General features: G+C 47.8%; 1 long non-coding RNA gene across 2 annotated transcripts in view; it reads left to right on the top strand.

Moving 5' to 3' along the window:
- Positions 1–17,214, top strand: part of LOC144380884 (uncharacterized) — a 97,621-nt gene extending 80,407 nt beyond the window's left edge. For both annotated transcript variants that reach the window (XR_013445186.1, XR_013445187.1), the window contains one exon: positions 16,808–17,214. This is a non-coding gene — a long non-coding RNA (uncharacterized LOC144380884). The remainder of the gene's footprint in view (positions 1–16,807) is intronic.
- The last annotated feature ends 239 nt before the right edge of the window (positions 17,215–17,453 follow it).

Below are 17,453 nucleotides of genomic sequence, written 5' to 3'. Positions count from 1 at the left end.
TGGACGTGTTGCCTGTGAGTCAGGGGATGCAGTCAACTATTATTTGAGTGGTGGGTCCAGATGACCTGCCTGCGTTATCAGGTGGGGTGGAGTTGGCTAAGAGATCCCTTCCAACCCAGACATTCTGTGAGCCCAAGAATGATGGCACCATCCATTTCTGGCATGGGGAGCAGAAAGTCCTTTGGGGACACTCTGCTTACTGCCTGGAGAAACCTTCATTGTCATTCACCATTATCATTATTGGTAATTTTGATACTGAAGCTTCATGATTCACTTACTAATTTTACATTTTTATCTAAATGTGCCATTTCCTTTCAGGCCAGAAACAAAAAGCACTGCTCAAGTACACACAAGGGGGGTAGTAAGTCTGGAAGAGTCTTCACTGAGCCCTGTTCAGATTGGAGCCAGGGAAAGTATTTCAGGTCCCCATGCCCCCTGGGGGCCCAGCTCTAAAATAATGACACTGTCCAAAGAGCAGCAAACATGTTCCTGGCTCTAACTGAAATGTGTGGGTCCTTTTTTTATGGAAAAGATACTCTGATTTAGAACATTGATTCTTAACACTATTTTTAAGTGTATGTATGCATCCACATGTATGTGGACATATATGATATACATATATACATAATATATGCACATAATTAAATAGGATGGCAAATACACAGATCATATATGCATACATATATACATACATGCACGTGTGTGTTGTGTATATATGTGTACATATAATTTTATTTTATTTTTAAAAGATTTTATTGATTTATTTCAGAGAGAGAGAGAGAGAAAGAGAGAGCATGAGCTGGTAGAAGGGCAGAGGGAGAGGGAGAAGCAGACTCCTTGCTGAGCTGGGAGCCCAAGGCGGGACTTGATCCCAGGACCGTAGGCTCATGACCTGAGCCGAAGGCAGATGCTTCACCTACTGAGCCACCCAGGTGCCCCTTATTTGTGTCGTCTTCAACTTTTTTTATCAATGTGTTGTAATTTTCAGTGTATAGATCTTTCATCTCCTGGGTTAAATCATGTAAATTATTTTGTTATATTAATATATATTTATTAACATAAAATATATCACTATAATTTATTATAGTAATATTTAATATTAATTGTATTAATATATAATTTTGTACAAAAGCAAAGTAGTTCTCTGAGCCAGTACGATTTGCCATCTCATTTAATTCCTGGAATGTTGGCACTAGAAGGGATCTCTTTGCTTTTACAAAGAGAAATTGAGGCAGAGAGAGGAAAGATGACTTGCCCAAGGTCACAGAACAAGCAAGTAAGAGCAAGAAGGACTAGACCTCCAGTCTCTGGCTTCCTAATCCATCAGCCCTCTGCCCCTTGGGCTTCCCCTCTGCAGTGGGATGGAGTGGGCTGAACTCATGGGCAGGAAGAAAGAACCAGCGCCATGCTCCCTCAGGATGGTGTGTGCTGGAGAAGCCCACCGAGGGGACTGCGGACAGGGTGTTTTTTACTCTTGGGAGGCGTGGGTGCCTCTGTGGGGTTCAAATGTCAGGACTCTGCGAGGTGGACCAGTTAACCACCATGACAGTGAGGCAGGAACTAGGCATTTCTCTCTTCTCTGTATCCTCAGTGCCTGTCCGAGTGCTCAGAGCAAACCGGAGTTCCAAAAACATTTGCTAAGTCAACTTTCTTATTTAATTAGCTTTCAAATATAAATAACAGTGGGGTGGGTTTATGTTCTAAATTGTCACCCATCATCCATGCATTGGCATCGATGCATGAATGAAATGTTTGGAGGGCAGGCTTTCTATCAGGGAGAGGGAGATAGTGTGAAATCACTGGCTTCTGGGAAATGCGGAGCGAGAACAAGTACCAACCAGGAAGACAGTAACAAGGACAAACATGGTGTATTTCACAATTTGTACCTGGACTGCCACAGCCCCCAGGGCCGTGGTGGCCTTGAGAGACACCTCTCCCAGGGGCTAAGCCCATGCCCCACTGGTAATCCTTCCTGGGTATTTGTCCATTTCCTATTTCCTCTGAATTAATAGATGTTCCCTTTCTTTCCCTTATTGGCTCTAATGTCATAATTAAGACACACTTTTCAGCCACGTGTTCTTATCTGTGACACAGTGGTTACTGCCATGGGTCTTATCCCCCTGGACCCCAGCATGGGTCTGCTGGCCCCCTGCTTCCTTCAACCTGTTCCTTAGCCGCCCCCCCCCACCCACAGTATGACCGTTTATTGAGCCTTTCCTTGTGCCAGGCTCCATACATGTGTTCGGTTTCATCACCTTCACATGACAGCTTTGTGAAAAGAGTAGGTACTTGTTTTTTGTTTTTTTTTTTTAAGACTTTATTTATTTTTGAGAGTGAGAGCATGCACGAGCAGGGTGGGGAGGAGGGAGCAGAGGGAGAAGCAGACTCCTCGCTGAGCAGGGAGCCCGATGTGGGACTCGATCCCAGGACCCCGGTATCATGACCTGAGCCAAAGGCAGACGCTTAATCAACTGAAGCACCCAGGTGCCCAAGAGTAGGTACTTGTTTCCACACTTTATAGTTGAGGAAATTGAGCTTTCCAATCCAGTAAGTGGCTGAGTTTGAATTCAGATTCTCTGTAGTCTGAGAGTAAAGTCCCGGCTAAGTCCCGGCTCTTTGAACGACACCGCATACTGTCTTGCCCTGTGAATTCTTAAACTCTACGACCTCTGTTAACACCATGAAGTGGCCGCTGGTGGGTCTTCAACAATCCAGTCTTACTCAGATCTGCTACTCGTTCTTCTTTCCAGGCCGACCCATCCTCCATGCCCAGCACCTGGCCAGGCGGGCCACACCTCTGCTCTCCTGCCAGTCACTGAGGTGTGTCAGGAATTGTCAATGTCTCTCCTTGGCATCCACCAACACCAGTTTGAAAGTTTCTCTAGTTTCAAGAGCTGAGCTGACATTTTAAAATGAAATCTAGGAAAAGGGATTTGATAATACTTTGATGTCATTGGGCAATAGTGAGTTGGGGGTAGAGAAAATCTTGAGTTGGGATGTGCTTATCATTCATTCATTGATCATTTACTCATTCAACCCACCAGACATATTAAGCATCACCTGAACCTGGATACCTAAACCGAGCTGAAGATACCAAGATCTTCAGAAAGCAGTGCTTCCCTCCTGGGTCATGGTCCCCAGACCCCAGCCTGACAAACCTGTGTAGGATGCCACACACTGAACAACTTGAAAGGACTTTGGAGGGCACCTGGGCAGCTCAGTTGGTTAAGTGTGCCTTCGGCTCAGGTCATGATCTCTGGGTCCTGGGATCGAGTTCCGCATCGGGCTCCCTGCTCAGTGGGGAGTCTGCTTCTCCCTCTGCCCCTCCCTCCTGCTTGTGCTTTCTCTCTCTCTCTCTCTCATTCTCTCTCAAATAAACAAATATAATAAATATAATTTTTTTTTTAAAGAAAAGACTTTGGAGAAAAGTGTGAAACCTGCCAACTGCATCTTGTAGTCAGTGTCTTGATCATTAGAGTTAGGTTAACGTGCATTTAACATGTCCCCTCTCTCATTTATCTGCCTCTGCCCTTTCTCAAATCCATAAACAGTGGTGGCGAGCCTGCAGGCATTTCTGCTAACATCAGACTTACAGCCCAGGTTAGGAAAGAAACAAAACTGTTTGACCCTAATGTTCAGGGGACAGAAGGTTCATCTTCCGCCCCCGCCCAATTTACTTATTTATTTCCAACACTGACCATGAATCCATTACATCATTACATAACAACATCATAATTCATTTCTTTTCCCACTTTCTTTTTCTTTCTTTTCCTTTTTCCTTTTATTTGGGGCGGGGGAGGTGCTCATCTTTAGGCAACATTTCTTGTCAGTGAGTCCTGCCGGCGTTCAAGAAGGGGTTAGGGGAGAATAAAAGACGGCCCCAAAAAGAGCAAAGAAAGTGGAACCGTTTCTGGGAGGTTGTTCTCCTGGAGCAGAGTGATGGGAGGCCGGGGTCAGTAGCTACCTGGATGCTTGTGGAGGGAAGAGGACACCCCACGGGACACAGACGACAGATCAGGCATCTCTGTGCAGGTTTGTCCCTCAGATCCCCCAGTATCAGTGAGATTGGTGCCACCTCCAGACTTTCACACAGGAAGAAACTGAGGCTCAGGGAGGGGAGGTGATAGGCCTAAGGCGCTCAGCCTGCAGTCCACAAAGCTACCTCTGCAGCTGGGGGCTGGCTGAGGCACCCTGGCCCTGCAGCCCACCCCGGGGAAGGCTGTCCTCTGCTGGTGACAGTTCCATCTTGTTCCATCCTTCACGAGCACCACGAGGACAGAAGGAGAAAGGGGAAGTGTGGCACACCGGAGACTTTTAAATTTAGACTGGGAATGCCATCAAAGGGCAGGAGTCCAGGAAACTTGGTGATTTGGCCTTGGGGAGCAGACAGACAGATTGGGGCTCAAATCTTGGCTCTGTCGCTATTTTGCTCCATGTACTATTTATTTTTCCTCTATAACAGGGCTCTGCGGACTAAATGCTATTACATAAATTGCAAGCAATGCTTAACACGTAAGAAGGGTCCCACGTTGGCAGGTGTTACTCATAGCAGGGGTTTTGCCGAGATGGGCCTCTGTGATCGTCCCATCTTAGGCATATGCCTTTGTGAAAATCTTGGAGCTACGATGCATTTGGTGCGCTCACCTGCCGAATGCACTGGGCTCCTCAAGGAAGCGGTAAGCTCCAGTAAGCATTTGAATCACTTTGCTGCAAAGCACTGTGATCTTTTTCACCCTGGCTTTCAGATCTCAGGGCTGGAGCTGTAAGAGGTGGTCTGGGAGTCCACCCATGCCTTCCTCCACGATCTCCTTCAGGAAAGTGGAGTAGAGTCCTGAAGATGCTAGTGTATCTCCTTGTGACTCCGGTCGGGGGAAGGCGTGTCGGGAGAACACGGGGCAGACCCCAGCTGCCCCAGGCCTGCCTCCAAGTGGGCTTCAAAAATGCCCACGACTCTCAGGGAACTAACCCCAGATTACGAGGCTGACGCAGACACGGGCAGAGGAGGGGACAGCCAGAACTCCCCAACTGCAGCTACAGTTTCCCCCCTGAGCTCAAGCTCCTCCCAAACCCCCTTATTAAGGACCCTGTGACACCGGGAACTGAAAAGACAGTCCCAGGCAAAGATTTTGACTCTTGGTAGAAAAAAAAGGAAAAATGCCTGAATGAAAAGCAAGAACCCTCAGAATTTGAGAGATTCAGCCTGCCCTTTTTTGGAGGATCCCAGAATTTTAAAATATTTGCAAATGCAAGGTTGTAACAGTTTGGTGTTTTTCAAGCATTTACCTTGAACAAAGGAAGTTTCAGTAGCCCTCAGGACTGGCATGATTTTATGAATATCCTGCCATGGGGGTTAAGTCAAAACTCTGAATTGAAGGCGATTTTGGAAACATAGTGCTTCGTCTTGCCATGGTCTCTGCTGATAATAAGAAATCTTCCTGGCCAGGGGTCTTGCGCATGCCATAGGACTCCTGGCCTTTTAGCAACTTCAGGTGGTATCTGAGCAGGGTTCTAAGGCTTGGGGCTGCGCCTTCAGTGGGGAGTTCCCCAGGATTCCAGCACTAAGCTCTGATCAACTAGACTTACATGGAATGAAATAGGAACAGCCAAATCTGCGCTCCCAAACCGAGCCTTTGTTGTGCCTACAAGACCGCCCCCCCCAATCCTTGCACCGGATCCCTCTTTATTGCCCCCAAACACACACCTGAGCAACAGCTTCCGGCCCCTTACTCTGATGGCAAGCGGGGACCCCGAGCAGCAAATGCCCCTACACTGCGGCCAAAGATCTCTGGACACAGCCGGCTGGGGGCTTTCGTCGCGACTGGATTTTCCCAGTGGAGGTGAAGTGGTCTCTGAGGCCCCGTGGAAGGGGCGGTGGCGGGAGGCGGGCAGCCGGGCCGGCCTGGGACTGTGTGAATGTGGCCGGCGCATTGTTCCTCAGCTTTGTGCTGCAGGCCTCGATGGGGCTGATTTAGAAATCCTAATCAGGGAGCGCTCAGGGCTTCCCGGGTGTGACATAACTTGAGCGGCTCTGGGGGATTCTTTGTTCTCTGATGACAGCTGACTTGGTCTCCAGTGGGAACAGTGCGAACATAACTCCACACTGCATGCACAGGCAGCTGCAGCCTTAACTCTTTGTTAGCCACCTCGGGGTCCCCTCTCTTGCCTACTCCTGCTGCAGCGGGTCAGCTCTTAGAGTCACCTTGCTGCGGAGGGAGGGGGGCGGGAGATGCTGATGGTGGGGAGGGGCGGGTGGCGTCCCACCCTGGGGATGCTCTTGGCAAACCCAGTGCCCCCCCCCCCCCCCCCCCCCCGTGCAGGCCCACTCTGCTAGCTGGACCGGCTGTCTGCTTTGACTCTGGCACAGAGTGTGACCATTCACCTCTCCCCAGGTGCGTGCGTGGGTTTCCTTGCACCCTGGCAAAAGGGACTGCAAGCAAAGAACAGGGATCTGACATGCATGCTCACGCTCTGGGGAGTCTTCTGATCTAAAAACAAAGCCCATCAGCTCAGGAAATCTGACGAGAAGGCCAGGAAGGAAAGTTGGAAGAGCAGTGGATGTAGAGCCAGGTGGACCCCGCGGTGTGGCAGGGCTAGGGACATCACGTCAGTCGTCTCCTCCTCCGGGCCTCCCTGTGTCCATCTGTGAGCGTGGAGGTGGTTGTAAGGACAGCACAGCCCCCCTCGACTGTGGGGAGGATCGCATGAGATCGTGCACGTGCACGTCGGTGGGAGGCATTTACCAGATGTCCTCCGCTGTTGCCGTGATACCGGAAACTTTCTCCAGAGAGAAGGTGCTGTTCCCCCAGCAAGCATGGAAGGGTGAATGCTGCGGACATCTCTTAAATTAAATCATTTTTAAGTTTCTCTTTGGTGATGAGCCAGCGAGGCAGCCGAAAGGAGATGGCTGGAAACTTATATTTGGCACCAAATCAGTTCTTCATTCCAAGACCTTGAGTGCCAGTGCTGAATGGGCACTGAGGACAGCGGGGATGATGGAGACACAGACCCGGTCTCAAGGGGCTGAGATGTAAGGAGGGTGTTGCAGAGTGAGGACCCTGGGTTGCAAATCTAGAAACCCAACTCCAATTAGCATACGTCAAAAGAGAATTGAAGAATACTACAGTAGCTCATGGGATCCAAGGAAGAGTCACACAGCGATGCACCTGCCAGAGATTCGGGGGAGTGTGATCAGTGCCCCCTCTCTCTAGTGTGACTTCTCACTTCCTGTGTTTGCTGGCTCCACCATTCTGTCTCACAGCAGGTTAGTGTGAAACATAGCGGACAACATAGGTGGGAAGCAATCCCCAGTTTAACATTGCATAGAATTCCTCGTGAGGGAACTCACTGACCCAACAATGATCAAATACCCATTCAGGACTGAGCAATTCTGGCCATGGGACAGGCTCATGTTCTGACATGGCCATTTCCTCCGAACCGCCTCAGATGTGGATAGGGGGATTTAACCAGTTCTCACAAGAGTTACTGGGGAGACAGTTGTACGGGAAACCACTACAGAAGCAGGGCTGAGTTAGGAATGGAGTTAGCTCTCTATCTCCAGACCAAAGGGAACCATTGAAAAATTTAAGCTGGGGAATAAAAAATGGTCATGTATAGATTTTCCAACGATAACGTGAAGAGCAAGTGGAAAGGAGGGGATGATTTTAGAGGTGCAGAGACCTACCAGAAGGCTATTGCAATAGTCCAAGCATTAGCTGAGAGAGCCTAAAGTAGGGTGATAAAAACTGGCGGATGGCCAGAGGGTGACAGAAATGAGACATATTTAGGAGGTAGAATCAGCAGAATAGTTAACTAGATACTGGAAGAGAGAAGGGAAATGTTGAGGATGACCCCTAAGTCTCCACTGGCTTGTTTATAGACGTGGACTAAAGCAGTAGTCCAGCACTGGTAATATCTGATCAATTAGTGGGTCAGTGAAACTCCCAGGTGTGTGTGTGTGTGTGTATCCCTTTCTGTCTGACTATCTGGAAGGGTAGAATAGGATTGCTTTGGTCCCTGGGAGACAGATGAGGAGACAAGCCTAAGTTGCCACCAGAATGGTGACCATTCCCTAGCCTGGTCCCACACACAAGCCCGATTCCTATAGAAAAAAAGCAGCTGCAAGCAAAAGCTGAAATTCAGAAGTGGGGTATATCTAGTTGACACTATGAGATCCAGAGATGGGGAAAAGGGAATACTTCCCATGGCTTCAGAGCTCTAGAAGGGATCATAGGCCACTGAGGATGGAGGGAGACCACACTCTCTGGCATCTCAGAGTCCTGTGCTCTCCTTATGTGCTCAGAGCAGCCTTCCCCTGGAAAGTACCAGGGGCAGCAGCAGAGGGGGGCTCCAGCTGTAGGGAGCTGCAGAATTGCCACAGGGACTGTCATGGGAGGGGACAGTGCATCACCTGCTCCTCCACCCCCATCCCAGCTCTCTCCAAAGAAGCCTTGCTTTTTTCCATCCTGTGTAAGACTTCAATTTGGGGCAAAAAGGAGGTTCTTTGGAACAACATCATATTTTCTTGTGATGGCTCAGACTTGATATAAGGAGACCCAATAAGATGCAATTATATTCTTTAAGTGATAAGTTAAAGAGAACCTACAGTCGGAGGTGGTGGCAGAAAAGGAAAGGAGGAAGCAAGATGAGAACCAATGAGGAGATGGACTCTTTAGGACTTGCAAGTTGCATGTGGGGGCCAAATGGGAAGTGAGGAACGATTGTGATTTCCTAAGCTGGGGCCTTGGCAAAGAAAATGGTGTTTCTATTAACAGAGTTTGAGGAGTCGACAGTTTGGTTGGAATTCAATGACTCCTAGGTACATACAAGTCCTCATTTGAGAAGAAAAAAAATAGGAAGAGATATAAGTGTTAGCCAGATGCTAAGGCCACATAAGACCAAGACACAAGAGGTAGGCTTGCACCCTGAGGTTTGCTGAGATATCTGAAATGGTGAAGATTTCAGGACCTGGGTGGGTGATGAATGTTATTAAAGGATGTGTTTTGTACTAGCAGTCACAGAATCAGAAACGAGTTCCTGCCTTTGAAAAGAATGTTTCAGGTTAGATGGTGTGGTATGGATTAGTTTTCTTTCCAATGAGGGCTCCACCTGTCATCTGTATATCCATCCATTCATCCATCCATCCATCCATCCATCTATCCATCCATCCGTCTGTTATTTCTTGAACATCTCTTATTTTCTTAACTCTGCAGTTGTGGAGAGTCAAAGAACAAAGCACAGCTTCATCCCCAGATTAGCAGAATACAGCCAGTAAATCACTAAATCTCCAAAAAGAATATTTGGCATTAACTTCTCAGTACTTTCACTTGTGTAGCTGGTCAGAGTAACTAGGGGGTCTTCTTGCAGACCAGTGATCAGTTAACATGTTCTTTTCAACTACATGCCAAGATAGTTTAATTCCAGTAGAATGCCAAAAAGTTTTTCTCAGCAACTGGCATTGAGATTATCTACATTTTATATTATTCATTTCTAATTTAAATTCCTTATCAGTTTCTGGAATGCTTGAATACTTGCAACATCTGTTCTTCACAACGGTCCACATTTTATGCTCAGAGAATGCAAATTCATTTAAATATTAGCTTTAGCTACATATAAAAATGGATCTGCTTTTCACAGTACATAAAGTGCACTGCAAAATGTTCACTGTCTTCCCTGACTTTCCCCCCACCTTTTAACAAGAACTATCAAGAGTTGATTGTGCTTCGATATCTTGGATGGTATAAGCTGCTGAAACAGTTTGGTGGATTCGCCAGCTTGTACGTCTCCAAACAGGAGATATCTTTTGTTATCTCAGTCTCCAGATCTCCAAAACTTACTTTTGTTGGTCGTTAAGAGCAAAATTGTCAAACAGATAACAGTCTGGGTAAGTATGTTGGTTAGGACTGTTCATTACTTTTAGAAAATTTTAAACAATTTATAAGGATTCTTTGTTTTGAAAACAAAACAAATAAGTAAACAAAAAGACAGCCTATCTCAAACTGGCTTAAACAACAGAGGGGATTTATTGGCCTACTCCATTGGAAGAAGAATGGATAAAGTGGAATTCAGGATTGGTTTGATCCAAGAGATTAAGTCATCAAGGGCCTGGTTTCATTTTGACTCTTTGCTCTGTCTTCATTGGTGCCATCTTTATCTTCAGGCCAATTTCCTTCAGGGTGGTCAAATGTCCAAAGCTCTAGGATTGTCATCTTCAAACCATGCTCTCCAGGAGTGAGGACTTTGGCTTTGGTGGCTCTCCCTGACAAAGTGAAGAACTTATTCTCTCAAAAGTCTTAGCAAGCTTTCCCTCAGGACTCAGGAAAATGCCACCTGCTGAACGGCATAGATTTTATTTACCTGAACCAACCATTGTGGCAGGAGGATCAGAATCTAATCTCTCATTGGTCCGACCCTGCAGCTGAGTGGGATCAATCTCCATTCATTCCCGTAACTGTTATACAATGGGGCAAAGAAGAGCTTCTCGGGATTCAGCTATAATTTTACTATAGCAAGGCTTAGAATTTTCCAGTGTTCAATCAACAGCATGTTTTGAGTGCCTTCTACAAGAAATGAACCTTGCTAGATTTTTGGCAACTCGTGCTCTGCAAAACCAACTGCAAAAATCTTGATCTTCACAGCTACTGCAGTGACAAAGCAATGACCTCAAAGCCTAGAGCAATGGGCTGAACCCATCCTCCAGCTGCTGGGGTGAATGCAGTGAGTGTCTTGTTGTAAGAATCATGGCAGCTACCTAGAATTGGAATGATTCAAATGACTGAGTTTCAAAGCACCTAAGTAGGAACATGTTATTTGCATTAAAAAAAAAAAAAGTAGGGGTACCTGAGAAGTTTCTTTCCTCCCATGTTTATGTTTGATGACAGTTGTTTGGGGGAAATAATGTCCACTAGACCTATTGAGCTGTGATACACCTCCAGTTAATGTTTGACTGTTAGCTTCCTGTTAGAAGACTAATAGCAGAGAGTAAACCACAATACAAATTAAGCCTCCTCCTTCTCGCTCTTGAACTTGGATGTCTGTACCCTTTTAAAAAGATGCCTTTTGGCCTGTACACTTAGAGGATATGTTTACTGTTTCTCCCAGCTGGAGAGAGTGGGGGAGAATCCTGTTGGTATTCAGGTCCTGTCTACTTTCCAGAGTGATTGAAGCAGGTTCCAGTGACCAAGTCTTCTCAACATTCCGCCCGATTTCAAGGCTTCTTGAGCATATATCCAGCTGCCCATCTCGGAGGTTATTCAGACTTGCAGGTGAAGTAGAAGAGAGAAGAAATGGACACGGAACAAAAACAGAGCTTTGGAGTGTGGCATCGACGTATATCGGAATGGCACCACTCCAGTGCGGAGAAAAGAGCCTCCTAGTCCCAAGGACAAAGCCCACCTGTGTTACTTAGTTCCCCATCTCACTGCCTTTCCCCCTCCAACCCTCCACAGACGAAAGGATCTTGTTGGCTCATATTGATTCCCCAAACACCTGTGTCCACCAGACTGTCCTTTATGGATATTTCCTGATCTCTTGGCTTCGGCTGGCTGGTGTCTCCATGGTAACAGGGAATGGGGAGGGGGACGTGGGGGCAGCTCAGCCCATTTGTCATCAATTGCCACTGTTTTGTTCTGCCTGGTGTGTGCTCTCAATTGAGTCCTGGAGGAGGCAAAGCAGAGCAGAGGGATTCAGCTGATGGGCTGCCCGCACTCCGCCCCCCCGGCCACCTTCTGAAACTGGGGGTGGAGGGACATAACGGAGGGAACTGTCTCCAGAGAGAACCAAGGTACAGGGATTGTAACAGAATGCCCAGCCTCTCCGGGAGAATAATTTTTCTGTAACTGAGTGTTTTGTTTTCGGAGGGGGGTGGCATTTGTGTCAGCCCAAAGACCTTCACTATTTTGTTGAAGGAAGAGGGAGGAAATTTTGCTCATCACAGGGAATAAGATGCTCCCTTTCTTTTTCTGGGTTGGATTTTATGTTTAAAAAAGTGATTGGGCTACCAGAGTACCACTGCCTTAAACAGAGCATGGGTTGTGCATCCTCTGTGTGCTAGGCATTCATTTAGATAATTCACAAAGACTGCTCCTCAGCCCTATCCCCTCAGTCGGGCTTTGAAAATTCAAGCCAGGCCCGATGGGTGGAAACATTCCTGGTTGAACCCAGCCTATGAATGCTTCTCTTGCCACCGTTCATGGCCCAGTGAACTCTGTTTTGTCTTACTACTCTCTTTGCCCTTAGCAAGGGTTCAGACCAAGCTCCTCCCAGCCTCGTGGCAAGCGGGGTGATGCCTTCTCTCTCATTCCATAAGGAGCTCACCGGTGTGGTCAGATGAAGGGCTCCTTCTCCATGTTTTTCTCTGTGGCCTTTCTGCATCACACACAGCATACCCCTCCTCTAAACCTCTCCTCTTCAGGCCCCATTGCCCAAGGTCCCGTGTCCCCTTTCTGCCTCTCTGTTGGCTCTTCTTGGCCATCCTTTTTGGCTTTCATTTCTTCCCACTAACTGAAGTTGCCATATTCCAAGGATCTGTCCTTGGTTCTCTCTTCATACTGCTCTCCACTCCTAGCAGGGCTGTCTACTCGGCAGCTTTTACCCTGAGCTCTGAGGCTCTAAACCCGCCTCTAAGCCACGTCACCCTCCCAAGCAGCCAGCTCTGAGAGACAGCTTTGCATGGACAGGAACAGTCAAGCCATTCAAAACAAATTTGACTTTCCCCCATTTTCCTTGGGCGTTGTTAGCCTCTTTCCTCTCCCGTTGCTCAGACTCAAAAGTCTTGTATCATCTTTAATTACTCCCACATATGACATGCTTCATCTGCTTACTCCCCCTCTTTCTCCTTTCCTTCCTTTCTCTTCTCCTTCTTCTTCCCCTCCATCCCCCTCTCCCTCCCCACTCTGTCTGTCTGGCTCTGTCTCTCTCTGTCTGTCCCACTGTTGGAGCCCATCTCAGTACTCCCTTTCCATCCACCCAACCAGGGCTCTATCATCTTCCAGATTCTCCCCCTTCTGTTTTTGCCACTTCTGGCCAATTCAATCGCTGCTCAGAACCTAACTCTCTGATCCCTAGAAATCAAAGTCCAGTCTTTACTTAATGTCAACCAACGTCCCCCCCAACAAGCCTTGCACTCTGACCCTCCAGCTATTCTCTCCTCCTCACATGTTCTCTGACTAAGCCTTCCGACCCCTAGATACTGTTGCTGGGATTACAAAAAGGCACACTTTTTGGCAAAATGCATTGAAAACCTGGAAGGTGTGTTTTGACCAAGTCATTCCATTTCCAGGAATTTATCTTAAGGGAATAATCAGACAGCTGCACAAAGATCTGTGCCTAAGAAGCTTCCTTACAGCACGATTTGCAATTATAAAAAGACGAAAACAGTGTTCAGTGTCTAGTAATATCAATACAATGGAACACTAAGAGATCAGTAAAAAATCATATAGACCTATTTACTGACATGGAAAGATAGTTCCAGGATTTTTCTAGGTTTCCAAGTAAAAAAGAAGGTATGCAGAGATGTGAATATATAATTAATACTTATTAACATATGCTCTTTATATGTAATATTTATATGCATAAAGAATAGCTCTGCAAGGATATGGATGTATGTGTTTATGTACCTACATCCTGTGGCTAGAATTGTAGTTAATGGTTAACTTTTTCCTTTTTCCTGTCAGTGCTTAAATTTTTTTTTTACAATAACCATAGACTAACTGCATAAAGTAATGAAAGTTAAATTTCCACTACCCTGAAATAAAGCAATTAAAAAAATTCCTAAATGAAAAATGTCCTCCACTCTTTTGTCACCTTGTCTTTGTTAATCTCATCATTGTGCCTATCAGTCTTCACCTCCTCATGTTGCCGTAGTGAAGTATTATCCATTTCCAAGTACAATTAAATTCGCTCTTCAAGGGAGGAGCAAAGGATCTGGGGTCAAAGGTCCAAGGTTAGTGTCCTCATTCTGCTCCCTACTATCCCGAATTTCTTCCTCTGTAAAGGAGAGAGGGATAATAATATCTACCTCATAGACATGGCATGAGGATGAGACAATGCATACGAAAAGTATTTCAAGAAGTACAAAGTATCGTGCGGCAGTCAGGGAGGGTGGTCTAACTCCATGGACTTCATGAATTGCCACACGAGGATTGGAGCCGTTTCAGTCGCAGCCTTGAGCCCAGTATGGACACAGCCCAAGCTGCACATTAGTCTGAGCACTGGCCCCCAAGAGTTGGCTGTGTGGGGTGGAGGGGAGGGGAGGGTTCCTCCTCACAGGTCCCAGGACTTCCCTTCCCTTCCAAGGTTTCTGAAGCGATGCTTAACTCTAGAGGTTGTGGAGAAAATGCTGTGTCCTGGGCCAGTCTGTCTGGCACCCACACGGAGACCAGCATTGCCTTGCTGTCTGTCTGTGGTCAGTCCCGTCCTCGGGATCTGAGGAGGTGACCATCCCTGGGAGCTGGGGGCCCTCAGTGCCACTGGCCCTGTGGATGATAAGGAGACCTCCATTTCCCATCCTAGCCCTGGCTGGAGGGCAGGCCGGGCTGCTGTGTGTGTGTGTGTGTGTGTCCCTCACCTGGTTTAAAGTCTCTGTCCCCAAGAAGATTGGCCTACTGCATGCTTTTTAAAGTAACCCAAGACTCAAAACCACCTGCTCAGGTCCCTAAGTGATGGAGTGGGAGGGAGAATCTGGGAAGAAATAAGAAGGGTCCATGAGGATCCATGTCAAGGTCTGTGTAGCCAGGGATGTGGGCATGGAGAATGGATCAGCCTTATCCATCTTGGCCTGCTCCTTTGTCTATGGAAGAAGGGGCAGCTGGAGAGGATCCACGGGGAGTCTTGGAGGTGGATCGCAATGCAGGAGGAGGACTTGGAGGCATGGAGGGGTGCAAGCATTTGTCTTGGCTTGGTTAGGATGCTGTTTGGCCAGCCTGACTTAACCTGTCAACAGCTCGAAAGTGAGGTCAGCTGGGGGCTGGAGGCCTCATTAGCTATCACCAGAGCTTGCATCTCAACCTCTTGAATCATCCATGATGAAACTCTTTATCAGCCAGGGAGGAGGCAGCCCCGGGGAATAACACTCCTGTATAAGGCTTGATTTTGAGCAAGGCTACATCCGGAAGGACTGGCCAGGATGAGTTAGCCCCAGCACACACTCCAAGATAACCAAACAAGCTGACTTGCCCAAGGGAGTTATTCAGTATTCTCCTTCTGGGATCAGGGGAATGCCGTCGTTCTTCTTCCAAAGCCAGGCTAACTTAACCCTTCAAGTGTCCGGCTCCATCTTCCGTCCAGCCTCACTGGGGAGAGGTGGAGGAAAACCACCAGCTGAGGGATGGGGCATGAAAACAGTTTTACTTCTGCAGAAAGATTAGGACTCATGGGGAGGCAGGGCGTGATAAGCCTGGGGGAGACTTAGGCGTTTTGTCGGAGTTTCAGCTAAAAAGAAACAATTGCAATCCTCCAGCAACACATTTGAGAGATAGGAGAAAGGGGGAATGTCCTGTGTCTCACGCATCTCCAAATGCTTCAAGGCCGCCCCAAACGGCCCCCCCTGGGGGGGGTGGCTGGCCTGGGGAGCCGTCCCGTCCCATCCTGTGAGTGACAAAGAGGGACAGGCTGCCTGCCCTGGTGATCCAGGGGGTTAGAATCATGAGGGAGGCTGGAATTTTTAGTACAGCCTTGAAAGAAACTATCAGCCCACCCCACTCCTGGGATGGGAATAGGGTAGGAGGCTAGCAAAATAAATAGAATCTGCGGTCCAAAGTGACCAGGCAGAAATTGTTACTTGAACGGCAAAGAAAAACATATGCCAGATATTCTTCCCAGGCTTGTTTTCCATCTTCTCATCCTTGTGTCCCTTATCAAAGTGTTTCTAGAAGAGCCCCAGAGGGAGCAACTGGGTGAGGCTGAAAGGGAGTGGTCCACGTGGGAGGCTCAGGGGGGAGCGGGGCAAGGGAGCTCGGGGTCCTGCGGCCCCCTTAGCCTGGCACTGCCCCAAGGGGACCCCTCCTGCTGGTAACCCCAGAACTAGGACTGGCTGTTTGCATCCAGGGCCAACATCTCCCGCAGACCGCCCAGGAAGGCAGCACTAACAGAAAGGAAGAGAAAAGTGGGCTGCACAGCGCTGCCCCAGGAGTTTCAGTTGTCGTTAAAGTGACTCCGTTGGCAGCCCCAGGGAGTTTTGAATTGCCCTCCTTTGAGCTTGAAGTCTGTTGTTCTTTTGACTTCTGTCAATAATGTTGTCTTCACCGGGGAACAAGAAAGATGGCTGAAGACAGTCCCCTGCACCAAGCTTTGCAGTCCTGTTCCTGGGTGATGGCCGAGAGGTAGCCTTCTGGCTGAAATTAATTTCATTACAAAGTGATTCTATGCTTATGTGGTTATTCCACTGTTAGGCCAACTCTAAGAGCCAAGCCAATCACCTAAAGGGGTGCGTCCATTCATTTCAGTGTTGCCGGATAGCTGGGCAAGGGGGGCTGTGTAGGAGCACCCTGGGTGGGTGGGGGGCTGAGGTTCGTGATCTCTGCGTGGGTTCCACCAGCACCAGGGGACTAGAGGAATATGTAAGAGGACCTGCTGTGACCCTCCCCACGTGGCGACGAGTCAGGAACTGCGGGGAGCATGGACTCCGGAAGGTGTCTCTTAAATAGTCCAGGCACCTTGAGCGTATCAGACAAGATGTGGACTGAGAGACACGGCCAGGGGGCCTGGGAATGAGTTAGCTGTGAAGGTTCAGAAAAATAAGCTTTGTAATCTGGATGCTCACTAAACTTCCTGTGTTTTCTTTGTTTGTTTTCCTTTGGTTTTCTTTTCTCAGTCTCTCTCTCTCTCTGTGTCTCTATCTCTGTGTTTCTGTCTCTCTTTCCCTCCCTCATTGAAATTTCAGTCTCTCAGCTGGACGAAGGGAAACCAAGGGAGCAGATGGTTGGCCACACTTGGGCTAGAGCTCTGGAGGATGAACAGTGACTCGGCGCTGGGCTGACATGGTCCTGGCTGTGAGAGCCAGAGGAAGAGGAGGGCAAGGGAAGGAGGAGACTCGGGAGAGGCGTGGGCCCTGCTTGGTCAGCACCCTTGCCCCACCTGGAGAGTTGGCTTCCAGTTTTAAAGCCTTGGGGACTCTGTGTTTTGTTTAAATAAGGGAAGCTGTTTCCCTTACATCCTTTCAAAAATAAATAAATAAAGAGGCTGTCATATCATCTTACAGATGCTGCTACCAAAAACAAAGGTTCAGAACTCTGACCATTTTTTACAAAATCAAAAGATCAAAAGGTGGGAGTGGGAGGCAAGGAAGGATTTTAGATTCTGAGAAAGCCAGTTACCTGGTTTATTTATGTCTTGTGTTACTCTCACTGCCACCACCAGTAACAACAGGAGCATGCCACCGACACCACCACCATCACCATCATTACCACCACCACAGGCACCATCAGGACCACCACCATCACCACCACCATCATCCTCAC

The sequence above is a fragment of the Halichoerus grypus genome, chromosome 2 (genome assembly GCF_964656455.1).
Source record: "Halichoerus grypus chromosome 2, mHalGry1.hap1.1, whole genome shotgun sequence".
Lineage (NCBI taxonomy): Eukaryota > Metazoa > Chordata > Mammalia > Carnivora > Phocidae > Halichoerus > Halichoerus grypus.
This window is presented reverse-complemented; position numbering and strand designations above follow the sequence as displayed.